Raw genomic sequence first — 14,481 nt, forward strand, 5'->3', positions numbered from 1 at the left:
ATAAAATAACTTGTGTATGTGTGTATTGCTGAAGACCCTGAATGGAAGTAAGGTCCCCAAAAGTGGCATAAAATAGTTTGTGTATGTGTGTGTCGCCGAAGACCCCAAATGGAAGTAAGGTCCCCAAAAGTGGCATAATATAGTTTTTTTTTATCTGTGTATCGCTAAAGACCCCAAAGGGGACATTAAAAACATTCCCAGTCCCCAATGGGAAGGTAAAAATACTGTCTGGACAAAAGTTGCTTAAAATGAAAATCTCAAGTGATTTTTTATTTCTGTGGTCTTGGAGGAGTAAAACTGAGTTGCCAGCTTGCTTCTAAACCATACAGAAAGTGGTGTCCCCAAAGGGGGGGAGTTAAGATATGCGACCCCAAACGGGACTTAAGCGAGTATGTGTGTGTGTGTGTGTGTGTGTGTGTGTGTGCATGAGAGAGAGAGAGAGAGAGAGACCCTGTTTAGGGCAGCATCTCATTGTTGGAAAAAAATATCATATATTCAGACTGGTTGACTGGCATAGACCCTCCGTGTGTCTCTCTCTCTGTGCATTTGTGTATACATATTTGATTTTGTGTGTATCTATTGGCTGTTCCTTTAAATTTATTTTTATTTCTTTATTTTTTTTCACAGGTGAACAACAATTAGTTTTGAGGGAACTTAACCATGTTCCGTTTTTTTTTCAGCTTGTCATCTTACTTTTCCAGTATTTTCACTTAAGTTATTACTATTCTGCTCAATCATAGTATTTGTTCTAAATCATTGTTATTATGCTATATTGTAGTATTTCTGCTAAATCATACTATTTCTACTATATTATATTTTTCTTTCTAAATATAGCATTTCTGCAAAGTTTTTACAATTTCTGCAACTTTTCAGCTTTTTCAGCTAGTTTTTGCAGACAGCTTCAGCTTTAAAGCATCCACACTGCATTTTTGCAGGAAATGCAAATTTTTCTAGTTCTTTATTATTCTGCTAGTTGCTTCCGTACGTTTTTTGGACGTTAACTACTCCCTCAGTTTTCAGCCGATTTTCTCAGTTCAAATCTTAAAACATTCTGCTCTTTCTGCTAATGGGTGCTATGACTTTTGGTGCTCATAACTTCTATACTTTTTGAGATATTAAATTTTTTTTGCGATATTTTTTGCTCATTTCTGCCATATTATCATTGGCCTCACTGATTTTCCTTGCCGGCTTGACCTGTGTTTTAGCTCAGTGAGATGAGCGTCCGTTCTCAGACTGGGAGGCCCGGGTTCAAATCCCGCTTATGGCAACATTTCTTTCAGTTAACACTTAACCTTTTTTAACTCTTTTCAACACAAATTTAAGCTTTTTCACCCCTTTTCATCACATTTTTCAGTTTTTTCACCACTTTTCAGCACAAATACCAGCTTTTTCAGCTGTTTTCAGCAAAACCCTCTTTTCAGCAGAATTCTTCTCATTGAAGTCTTTTCAGAAGAAATTATGCTGATTGAACTCTTTTCAGCAAAATTTTCAGTTTTTTTCTGATGTTTTCAGAAAAAACCTCTTTTCAGCAGAAATTCTGCTGATTGAACTCTTTTCAGCAGAAATTCTTCTGATTGAACTCTTTTCAGCAGAAATTCTTCTGATTAACCTCTTTTAGGCAGAATTCTGCTCATTCAACTCTTTTCAGCAGAAATTCTGCTCATTCAACTCTTTTCTGCAAAGTCTTCAGCCTTTTCACCTCTTATCAGCACAATACTCAGCCTCTTCTGCTCATTTCAGCACAATTGTCAGTTTCTCCACCTCTTCTTTGTGAGAAAGAGTGTGGCGCAGTGAGATGAGTACCAGCCTTGAGTACCAGAAGGGCCAGGTTTGAATCCTGCTCAGGGCAACATTTTTTTGTTTTGTTTTTTCAACTTTTTCAGCTTTTTTCAGCAGACATCTTCAGCGTTAAGGCATCCACACAGCATTTTCGCAGGACATGCAAATTTTTCTAGTTCAAAATAGTCAACAGGGTCGCAAGAAGCGTGTGGAAAAACCAAGGCGCAAAATAACTGCCCATGAACAGAGAAAAGTCAAGCGTGCAGCTGCCAAGATGCCACTTGCCACCAGTTTGGCCATATTTCAGAGCTGCAACATCACTGGAGTGCCCAAAAGCACAAGGTGTGCAATACTCAGAGACATGGCCAAGGTAAGAAAGGCTGAAAGACGACCACCACTGAACAAGACACACAAGCTGACACACAAGACTGGGCCAAGAAATATCTCAAGACTGATTATTTCTAAGGTTTTATGGACTGATGAAATGAGAGTGAGTCTTGATGGGCCAGATGGATGGGCCCGTGGCTTGATTGGTAAAGGGCAGAGAGCTCCAGTACGACTCAGATGCCAGCAAGGTGGAGGTGGAGTACTGGTTTGGGCTGGTATCATCAAAGATGAGCTTGTGGGGCCTTTTCGGGTTGAGGATGGAGTCAAGCTCAACTCCCAGTCCTACTGCCAGTTTCTGGAAGACACCTTCTTCAAGCAGTGGTACAGGAAGAAGTCTGCATCCTTCAAGAAAAACATGATTTTCATGCAGGACAATGCTCCATCACACGCGTCCAAGTACTCCACAGTGTGGCTGGCAAGAAAGGGTATAAAAGAAGAAAAACTAATGACATGGCCACCTTGTTCACCTGATCTGAACCCCATTGAGAACCTGTGGTCCATCATCAAATGTGAGATTTACAAGGAGGGAAAACAGTACACCTCTCTGAACAGTGTCTGGGAGGCTGTGGTTGCTGCTGCATGCAATGTTGATGGTGAACAGATCAAAACACTGACAGAATCCATGGATGGCAGGCTTTTGAGTGTCCTTGCAAAGAAAGGTGGCTATATTGGTCGCTGATTTGTTTTTGCTTTGTTTTTGAATGTCAGAAATGTATATTTGTGAATGTGGAGATGTTATATTGGTTTCACTGGTGAAAATAAATAATTGAAATGGGTATATATATTTTTTTGTTAAGTTGCCTAATAATTATGCACAGTAATAGTCACCTGCACACACAGATATCCCCCTAAAATAGCTAAAACTAAAAACAAACTAAAAACTACTTCCAAAAACATTCAGGTTTGATATTAATGAGATTTTTGGGTTCATCTCTTTGGTCTTAAATGCTTTGCTTTGCTTCTTTTATATATATATATATATATATATATATATATATATATATATATATATATATTAGGGGTGCAACGATACACAAAATTCACGGTTCGGTTCGGTTCGATACTTTGGTGTCACGGTTCGATATTTTTTCGATACAAAAAAATGTTCATGCATTTTTAATTTGTCATTTATTAAAATTATAAATATATATTTTAACTCAAAAGTACAGTTTTTAAATTTAACCCTAACCCTTGTGCGTGTTTTTTATTTTGACAGCGAATGCGCACCTGCAGACCACTTATGTGCAGCCCTGGTTATTTGGCTCATCATATCGCAGCCACAGAAATTCTTTTGTCCATGAAACCATAAAGCTGCACTTTCTTTTTGCCTTATAGTCTGATTTGTCATAACTTCTCCGTTTTGTGGTAAGCTTTTCTTTGGCTGTCACTTCTTCACCCTGACCTGTCTTATTTGGCTCAGCAGAACTGAAATGCTTTTACACGCTCACTCACATAAGCTCAGCGATTCTCTGCGCGATCAACCTCTCACATGTGTAAGCTGCGGGAGATTTCACTTGTCATGTTTGCATAGTAAGCTAACGATTAATAAGACGATGTCAGAGGAATTGGTGCACAAATTATCATCACTCACAGATCAGTGCTGTCGCTCTCTATACACAGTTTGCACGATTGCAAAGTGAAAGCAAAAAAACAAGCGCAAATTCAAACGCGACTTCAATATGTCACATATTGACAGTGGCTCACCGATGCCAATGACATAATTACCCAGCTACATTTCTGAAAGAATGCAAAAGCATTGACATATATTTTTCCTACAATAGCCCGACGGGCAGGGAAGAGAAAGATTTTGGTAGCCCGACTGAAAAAAATCGCTAGCTCCAGGACGTCGGGCTAGCGATATTGCAAGCCCTGTATCTGATTGAGGAATCACTCATCTTTGGAAAAGAGAGTTTATTACAGAGAAATGGCTCTTTCCAAAATAAAAGCTATACTATCCGCTTCTTCTGGGCTATATTCTCAGCAGCATAAGGAGAATCATGTGCTAACAGCTGTCTAAATGACTCGGCTAAAGTTAGTAGCATGCTTGCTTTTTTTTGTCTGCTTCCACTTGTCTTTGCACTAGGATGATGTCGGCGTAAATGTGCAGTCATATTCATTGTGTTCCCACTAGTGCTTTCAGGTTAATCTCGTTGAAATGACCTTAACGCCACAACACGGCAAATCTCCGTTAACGAGCTACCGCCGATCGCTCCGTGCATGGGGCTAGACGGCCAACACGTTAACGAGCTAACTGCGCTAACACACTAGTTCCCACCCATGTAATTGAGCATTGCATGGCACATCCAACATACTGTTTTACTTTAGTCATTTCAAAACTTACACTAACTACTGATCTTATCTATTTCTGATTTTATCTGTTTTGGTTTTATATACTGTTTTGTTTGTTTGTTAAGCTTAAATTTCAAAACTTACATTAACTACTGATTTTATCTACTGTTCTGATTTTATCTGTTTTGATTTTATATACTGTTTTGTTTGTTTGTTTGTTTGTTAAGTGGGTTTAGAGCTCTGGGTAGCTCCCCAGCTGGGTCTAGACTGGGTCTAGAGAGTATTTAAAATTCAGGGAATTTAAAATAGAAAGTAGCTCGTCCACAGAAGGACTGGTAGCTCCCCTTACGATAAGGGTTCAGATCGCGCGAACAGGTGTGGGATTAGAGCTCTGGGTAGCTCCCCAACTGGGTCTAGACTGGGTCTAGAGAGTATTTTAAATTCAGGGAATTTAAAATAGAAAGTAGCTCGTCCACAGAAGGACTGGTAGCTCCCCTTACGATAAGGGTTCAGATCGCGCGAACAGGTGTGAAATGTGTGTGTTTAGTTAGTTTGTTTGTTTGCTTGTTTTAATTAATTTTAAATCATGCTTTTTATTTGTTTTTGTTTCTAATGTCTCTGTAAAGCACTTTGAATCACCTTGTTGTTGAATTGTGCTATACAAATAAATTTGCCTTGCCTTGCCTTGCCTTGCCTTGCCTAGTCCATGACTCGCTTACCTTCAGGGTCATACGTCACATGAAAACCAAAATAATTCCAAACGCCAGATCTGAATGAGGTTCAATTTGCCTGTTGCAAGTAGAGCTTAACTTCTGTCTCGCTAGCTTGCCCTGCGCTCTTCCTTCTGACTATGCTGTCTGTGTTGAGCGCTCAGTGGATCTGCGCTCGACAGTGCAGCCTAGGCGGAGTAGTCGAACACAGATTCACTGAGCGCTCAACACAGACAGCATCGTCAGAAGGAAAATTGATAAAATAAATTACAAATGTTGTATTGTTCGATACATATGCGTACCGAACCGAAAGCACTGTATCGAACGGTTCAATATCGATACGAATATCGTTGCACCCCTAATATATATATATATATATATATATATATATATATATATATATATATATATATATATATATATATATATATATATATATATATATATATATATATATATTTATATCGACTCCTGACCAGGGTGTCTGTATCCAGTAGGGGTCCTTAGGCTAGACTCTCCACGCTAACCAAGCCTACCTCGGATATGAGCAAGAGGCAGAAAACTAGAAAACCATACAAGCCATACAAGCTCGGATGTCACATGTATTAGCAAGGTCCACGTCAGGTGTTGAGAAACCAGAACGCACTAATGAGAAGTGTGAGAAGTGGGCTACTGGCACAAGAAGGCACAGGTGGGCAAGAGATGAGAACAGGGCACTATTGGAATGCTACTACTCAAGTAACCCCAGCAGAAGGGGTTACATACTGTAAATAGGATGTGGGACAGATGGACTCTTCGATACCCAGCATCCAGATTGATGGCGAAACAACTAGTAGCTCAGTGTTCTAACATTCGGAAGAAGGAACTGCTCTCATGGCTAGAGATTGATGAGGTACAACAAAAATGCTACTGCAAAGCAGGCACGTGCAGAGGGGGGGGGCTAGAGGTGCTTGAGCACCCGCCCCTTTCCTGATGGGTGCCCAAAGTGCCCTTTTGTTGAGGCAACTTTTTTTTTTTAAATTATTGTTTTTTTTTTATGTGTGTGTGCGTGCGCAGTCCTGTCTGTGCCCCTCAACAATAATATTTAACTATTAATCACAGTTTTGCTAAATAAAAGGATCTGGCTTGCATCAGTCACATGATCACATTTAACCAATGATCGCCCTTGATGGCAGAACGCGCTGGTTGCGAGCTGGGAACGAGCTCACAAAGATCACGTGCATTTTTTGTAGTCCGGAGCTGTAGGAGAAACACACTGATGTGACAAAACCAGTAAGTACGTGTACAGCGTACACTGTAGTGTATAGCACCCAGGAGTATTAGCTTATTACGTACATGTTGGTAAGCTGTCTTGTTGCAACTGACGAACTGAAACAAACGAGCGTGCTGTGTGTGCAACAGCGCGACAAACATTACCTGTCCTTTTATTAACTGCACAAGTAGTGCTGGTCATAGCTGCTGGCTACCTGTGTAAGGCTGTCATGGGTCTGTAGCTCTGTCACCGTTTTAGGGAACATATTTAGTTTTAAAGTATTTAGAACATATTCAGTTTTAAAGTAAGTTTCCGGGCTTTTCCTGCCTTTCTGGAGGGATTATATTTCACTAAAAAACGATCTAATATGCATGTCCACATAATTGTGCATTATCATAATTATAATATATTAAAAAACACACACTGTATTTTAAAGAACATACATTAAGAAGCAGATTATATTAGATTTATATTTTAAATAAGACAAAATTTGGATTTTACAGCAGTAAAATTATTGTATCTCTACAGTTTAAAAATGTAATAAGCTTTGCCCCTGCACAAAGTGGATAGTGAAACAAATGGAATCATCATAAATACATTATTTCATATTTATTAATTCCCCCTCCTCATTGCTTTATTATTGTAGCTCTAGTAATAAATAATAATGTAAGGATTCTGGATCAGCTCCATGATGCCCATAGTATATACAGTATTCTGAAGAAGGTCTAAAATGTCACTGTGTGTGCGTGCATGTGTGTGTTTTATTTAGATGGATTTTTAAAAAAAAATATTACTCATGATATAACATTGTCCAGACATGGCTGGTAAGGACATGAGGAGGAAACAGTAGGAGCTGTGTGAGGCTACTAAAGGCAGTGCTATAACATTTTTCTGTCATCATTTTATTATAGATTAAGTGCAAGAGTTGTTAGGTGTGGATAATTAGATTATAGTTTATTGCAATAGCAAGTTTTGCCTTGTTCTCAGATGGACAGCAAGTGGAGAGTGATATATGAAAAGATGGGATGGAAGGAAGAAGAGAAGCAAAGAGTAATTCACAGGCAGAGCCTAAATTATTTCTCACAGTTTTTTGTTGCCTTATGGTTCCAAGCGCTGTCACCAATCTTTGCATATTGTTATTATCTCATGATACTTGTTTAATCAGCTACCATCTCTCCTATGGACTTTTTAATGTCTACAGTCTCAGATCAACACAGCCCTGCCCTCCAGCACTATCCACAGCAACCCCTCAACAGTAACATTGTACCCATCAGGTAAAACATCGGCTACGTTTGCTTTGCATTGTTGCCCATATTAGATTCTTGATGAATGTGTGTTGTTGCTATTCAACCTGGTTCAATGTGCCCCTTTTTAACTTTGAGCACCCGCCCCTTTAAACCTCTCTGCACGGCCCTGCTGCAAAGGCCAGGAAGACATGTTAGACCATGTACTTATTGAATACCTCAGGCAGCAGAAACTCAACAAAGAGGAGCAAGAGGAGGAGCGATCATGGAAAGACAGGCCCCTGCATGTTATGTACCACCGACAGATAGACGAAGTGGCTGACATCCAGAAATCCTACCAGTGGCTGGACAAAGCTGGACTGAAAGACAGCACAGAGGCAATAATCAGGCAGCACAGGAACAAACCCTGAGCACAAGATCCACAGAGGCTGGGGTCTATCACACCAGGCAAGACCCCAGGTGCAGGCTGTCCCCCTGAAATAATCCAGCACATAACACTGGGGTGCAAAATGCTAGCAGGCAAGGCATACATCGAACACCATAACCAAGTGGCGGACATAGTATACAGAAACATCTGTACCGAATATGGCCTGGGGGCCCGGAGGTCAAAATGGGAGATGCCCCCCAGGGTGGTGGAGAATGACCAAGCTAAGATCCTGTGGGACTTCCAGACACAGACGGACAAAATGGTGGTGGTTAACCAACTGGATATAGTGGTGGTAGACAAGCAGAAGAAGACAGCTGTAGTGATCGATGTAGCGGTCCTGAATAACAGCAACATCAGGAAGAAGGAACACGAGAAGCTTGAGAAATACCAACAGTGGTCCCAGTGGTAATCAGAGCACTAGGTCCCAAGCTAGGCAAGTGGCTTCAGCAGATCTCAGGAACAACATCGGAGATCTCTGTCCAGAAGAGCGCAGTCCTAAGAACAGCTAAGATACTGTGCAGGACACTCAAGCTCTCAGGCCTCTGGCAGAGGACCCAAGCCTGAAGGGTCATGAAGCCGAAGCCGAGTCATTATAACTGTAAAATGAACGAAGCCATGTTAGAGGGCCTTATTAGAATGTCTGCTGGATACCGAGGTATCCTAGGACTGGGTGTCCATGAGGCACCTAGGTGAGGTGTTTAATGGGACAGAACTTCCATCCATAGACAGCATTGTTGCATCATATGAACACCTGCCAATTAGTGCTAGGCAACAAAATAATAAAGTGAGTAAATAGTAAAATGAGCATTGATTTCTTGGATATGCTGGTAGTATAATTAACCACCCAGCTGACCTGTTAATAAAGTTCCATACCCGTAATAAAAATTCAGTTGAACTACAGATTTATTGTAATCTCTTATTCAATCTTCCTGTTTTACCTGCAGCCTCCAGTGGACATGAGCTATGTTGACAGTGAGTTTCTCTTTGTTACCACACAAAATGGAAACATTTGGAAATTTGTGATGCAAGAGCAGGAAAGAAAATAAATATTTGAGGAGGGAGCAAAAATGTATTACTCTTTGTGCTACTCAAATAATTTTATGAATAGCAGTGAAAAAAACATCTTTTATAAAACACATTTTGAAATTGACAGCAGATACTTTCTACCTCATTATTACTTATCTATCCAGCTCCACTTTTTGGGGTGGAAAAAAAAAAGAAAACTTAAGAAAAAATCTTTTAATTCACTGACAGTTTTCCAGATTTAACTTGGCCTTCAACTTTAAAAGATTCTTACAATACACTGCATAATAAACTGCACACTATCTTCCCATTCTTTTTTTGCTCCTCTGTTCCCATGCATCATTCCCCAGTCACCTGGAGAGTCCTAACAGCAATTAAACCTCACTTGCATGCCACGGTTGGGGATCTGCAGTCAAAGAGAGAGGGAGAGAGACAGAGATGTGTTTTAACACATAAAAGAATCTAATAGAAAGCAGGGTAAAGGAAATAAAACACAATGTGGAAAAGCATGCACCATATTCAAAGAGAAAAGAAGACAAAGAAAATGAATAAGAACATAAACATTCTCTCACCTCTGTTTCTTCCCCCTTCTATCTCATATATAAATGTGATGGTTCCTCTCCCCATACAAAACCCCATAGGCAATTTAAAGAAAGTAGGCCAAAATGAAATATGACTGCAATATAAAAACAACATTTCAGACACACAGCAGCCTGATAAGACCCTTTTGTGTGTACATGTGTGCACATGAGGTAGTCAGAAAGACAGAGTGAGTGAGTGTGGGGTAGGTATGAGTGCACTGGGACACTAAATGGGTCGCAAGGCATTTGAGTGTTTTATTAAGATTGAATTGAAAGTAGGATTTCAAATGAAATTTTACACCATTGAAATGGCTCTACAATCTATCATCCTGTTTTTTATTCTTTCTCACCCTCACGTACACAAGCCCACACACAAACAGGCGCAGAGGACTCTAGACCAAAGGCTACCCCGCAGTCATGCTGCATTTACAGTTTTGTAACCTTTTAGCCACCAGCATACTGTAGCATAAATAGGCTAAATCCCTTGTAATCTGTTTGTGACAGGCATGAGGACCTTGTTGACTTACACCAAAGAGTGAAGCCTGACCCAAATATGGATGTGGGCATTAGCCAAGATTATGACCCATTACTAAGTATCACTATGTCATGCATGAGTGCAAGCAGACCAAAAAGTCTCTTTTAGAGGAATGGACATAGCATCATCAAGTGTTTGCAGTCAATGAATTTACCTCCCCTCTGTCAGAAATATAATATCAAAAATTGATCTAGAGTTACATCAGTAAAATGGAAACTAATCTCCACTTAATATGCTGTTTTCACTGGCATTATAAATTTTTTTTACCACAACCACAAGCAGCTGTTGCAGAGCGCAACTTGCACAATAAAAAATTATATTGAATGGGTAACGAGTAGCTGAAATACGATCAGAAAGGCCTAAGTATGTTGGCGCTGGGATTGAAATGTGATGGTTTTCCCAGAAACAGTTATTATTATGTGCAGACATGTATTTGTGTAGACTTGAGATCAGAGTTGTTGGTTTTTAAGCCTGCACAATCATTAAACCCTGAAATTAGACAAGTTCAAACAAATAATTAAAAGGGCAAAATTGACATTCTTGACATTCATGCTTCTGACCACGATGCCACTGATATACACAACACCTGTTTAAAGAAAAAATGCTTGACGATCGATGCTACCTTTTCCTTAGAAAACCAATGCACGTCACTCCCATTTTGATTTTTGTTTTATTTGTGGTTACTATTTGGTTTTGTTTAGGTAACAAAATATTTTTAGGTGAAGAAAAAAGCACAAATTGAACAAAGCGGCCTCATCTCATTGTATTACCACCACCACATTTGGTGGTTGTTGATATGATCTTTTTATGAAATGCTGTCTTGGTTTTATGCCAGATGTAACAAGACACAAACCTTTCAAAAAGTACACTTTTTGTCTTGTCAGTCCACAGAGTATTTTCCCCCAAGTCCTGGGGATAATCAAGATGATTTCTGGCAAATGTGACATGAGGCTTTGTGTTCTTTTTGGTAATCATTGGGTTATGTCTTGAAATCTCCCATATATGCAATTTTGCCTGTTCTTTTCTTATTGTTGAATCATGAACCCTAACCTTAACTGCAAGGCAAGTGAGGTCTGCAGTTCTTTAGATTTTTGTTGATGCACTCTTGGAGAAATTATGGGCCAGTCACACCTGGGGAGTTTCACCACTGTTCCAAGGTTTTTCCATTGGTAGATAATAGCTCTCAACGTGGAGTCGCTAAGCCAAAGAAATGACTTTGTAACTCTTTCTGGACTAAGAGATGTCAATGACTTTGTTTCTCATGTGTTTCTTTAAATCATGGCATCATGTGTTATATTATTAGTATTATTATTGGTGGTAGTGATTTTGGTACGATTGTTAATTTGATTACGGTTCAAGTATTAAAAATTTCAACTGATATTTTTTTGGACCGGTTCAGTTTACGTTAATGATCTTTTTATTAGAGGGCTCCTATTTACTTTCCAGTTTATAGGAGGATTATCACCATTTGTAGAGTGGTGATAATGAAAGAAACATTTGTTCTGTTTCGAAATTCTCATATTTCAAGGTTGTACAGTTTAACCTCATAGTTTAATATGGTATTATTAGGCTTGGACTCCCTCCTGAGTTAAGCTTAAATTATCTGGACTGCTTAAACATTTTTCCCCATAAGTTAAAAGAGCTCGAGTTTACAATATTCATGTCCATGTCTATTATTTATTCTGTCGCCGACTAAAATCCTTTAAAATAAAAAAAATAAAAAAATTTGAGGGACAAATTTTCTTGTGCGATTAAATGCGATTAATCAAGATTAATTAATTACAAAGCCTCTAATTAAATAGATTAATATTTTTAATCAAGTCCCACACCTAGTTTAAATCTAAAATTTAAAAGCTGTAACTTTTGTCTGCCTTAAGTGGGATATTTTATGTGATTTATTTCATTAAATATCATTGTCATGCTGTTTAAAGACACTTGCTGCCAAGCAGGCTGCATGTTTGACAATGCATTAATACCAATTACCCAATGAAGTCCTATTTTGCCATGTTTAGCTATTATTAATAGACAGCAAACACAGCAAATAGTCTGGGATGAAACCAAACCCAGGCTGCTGCAGCCTTTCAGAACCTGGATTGCTTGCCCATTCCAGTGAGCTATACACCACACCGATGATGTAAGTGAGTGAGTGAATGAAGATGTGATGAATACAGTGATTTTGTGCAAGAAAACAAACCAAACTGCAACTAAAATCAAAAATCCAAAAGAAAAATCCAAAGGATTCTAAGGTGTTTTTATGGAGCACTGCCACACTGAGCACCACTGCTGATTTTGCACAGATTTCACCTCCTCTGCAGGATCTGCAAGACACAGCAGCCTAACAAACAGACAGATAGGAAGGTAAGGTGCAGAGGGTCGTCACAATCACCAAGTGCAAGAGTAAAGTACCTCAGCTCCACTTTGAATATTTCAGTACACATGTGGACACACATGCTTGCGCGCGCACACACACAGCTCAAATTCAAATAAAACAGAAACAGATACAGAGAGCATGGCATAAACTAATATCCTTCTCTATGACACTGTGATTGGATATTATTATTATATCTCTTTGCTCCAAGCTTTCACACAGAAATGAATTTAATAGGGTTTTTTCTGTTTCTTTTTAATTTTCATTTATTTATTTATTTAATTTTTTGCTGCTTATCCCTGGCTTCATAACAGAAGACTGACATTAAAGGGGCACGGCTGAAATTAACTTGTGTGTTTGAGGTTGGGTGGGGTTTCCATTTCAGTCTGCAGGCTTATTTTGATGATACTGGAATGAGAGAAAGAAAACATTTACTCAAAGGGTCCTATCAAATATCTTCCATTTCTTCCTTTACACACCTATGTCAAGGGGGCCCGGAGGCCAGTACGTGGGAGGGGACTCAAATGTGGAAACCTAATGGAACAGCGTTAAGATTTTAACAAGCTTCACTGTGAAAACAGAAACTGGAAATGACAACAAGAGGATACGCAGTGTTGAGTCTCTGACGTGGAGGCACTAGAACAGAGGGAGAGTTTGGTTAGGTTCTTAGAGTGAGGACTTAATGAGTGCAGGAGAGAGGAATACTGATTCTGTGGGCTTACTTGCAGGCAGAGGTTGTGAGGCTTTGGGGAGGGCAACCCAGTGAGCGTCCGAGAGGTGAGTGAGTGAATGCGGTTCCAACCAAGTGGGTTGCAGAAAGGTGCAGAGAATCTTGACAAGGAGACCAGCATCCAGGTAATTAAGCTGCAGGGGAGTGAAGCGGTGACTTGATGAGGAAACTGGAGACACAAGGAGACTGAGGTAAGTACAGAGCATGAACATGTAAACAAGAAGCAATGAGGCCTGGTTACCACCATGCGGCAGCTGACAAACTGGAATAGATGACTGCACTGATTGTAAATACAGCCTTGCTGAACATTGTGAGTGGATGACAGGTGAGGAACCAGGGTTTTGTCAAGAAGGTGGACGGAGCTAAACACAGGAAGGCAGTGGAAAAACACCAGATGCTCACTTGGATCCTGGTAACCTAATTCTTGATTAAATATGCATTTGTAGTGAATACTGCTGTGCTGTTTCTAAAACAAATGGTTCTGCTTCATTTTTCTGCATTTTTCTGTCACTGTCCGCATATCTATCAAACCCTCCTGCTGAGTTGTACATAACTCTAAAAAGCCAGAACTCCCATGGCTCCCTTTCTCCTAAGCTGATGTCCATGACTACAGCTGGTTGGCATACTGAAAGAGCAAGAGGCTTTAAAAGTGAGTGGTAGACTGATGGAGAGACACAAAAAGGAAACAAATCCTTGCCTAGGGTATAGGGTTGAATGTTTCCATGTCTAAAATTAACTTCAATCTTCAGTATGCACCATGATAGGGAACGCATTATTAATCAGGTTGACATACACAGATGCGGCCTGTGTCTGTGCCTCAGTCTGTTGTGCCAAGACATTGCATCAGAGTCCCAGTAAGCCTTTGTTTATTGTTAATCCAACTGCACATAACATGCTATAAATAACATGAAACCATACACACACACACACACACACACACACTCACACACAGGGGGCGTACACAAACATATGCTCAAACTACACACTATTAACAGTTCCAAAGGGGTTTAGATTTCTCTCTAGCTTTGACCATGGGAGTGGGAAAGAAAAGCAAAGATCCCCCCCCCCCAAAAAAAAAAAAGAAAGAAAGAAATGACAGGTATAATAAGCAGACAGCAGTGTGAGAAATAAACAAGGAACAGACACAGGAAGTGGT

Source organism: Rhamphochromis longiceps, linkage group LG14, assembly GCF_057381845.1.
Source record: "Rhamphochromis longiceps isolate RC_006_pf linkage group LG14, R_longiceps_female_GT1.1, whole genome shotgun sequence".
NCBI classification, from domain to species: domain Eukaryota; kingdom Metazoa; phylum Chordata; class Actinopteri; order Cichliformes; family Cichlidae; genus Rhamphochromis; species Rhamphochromis longiceps.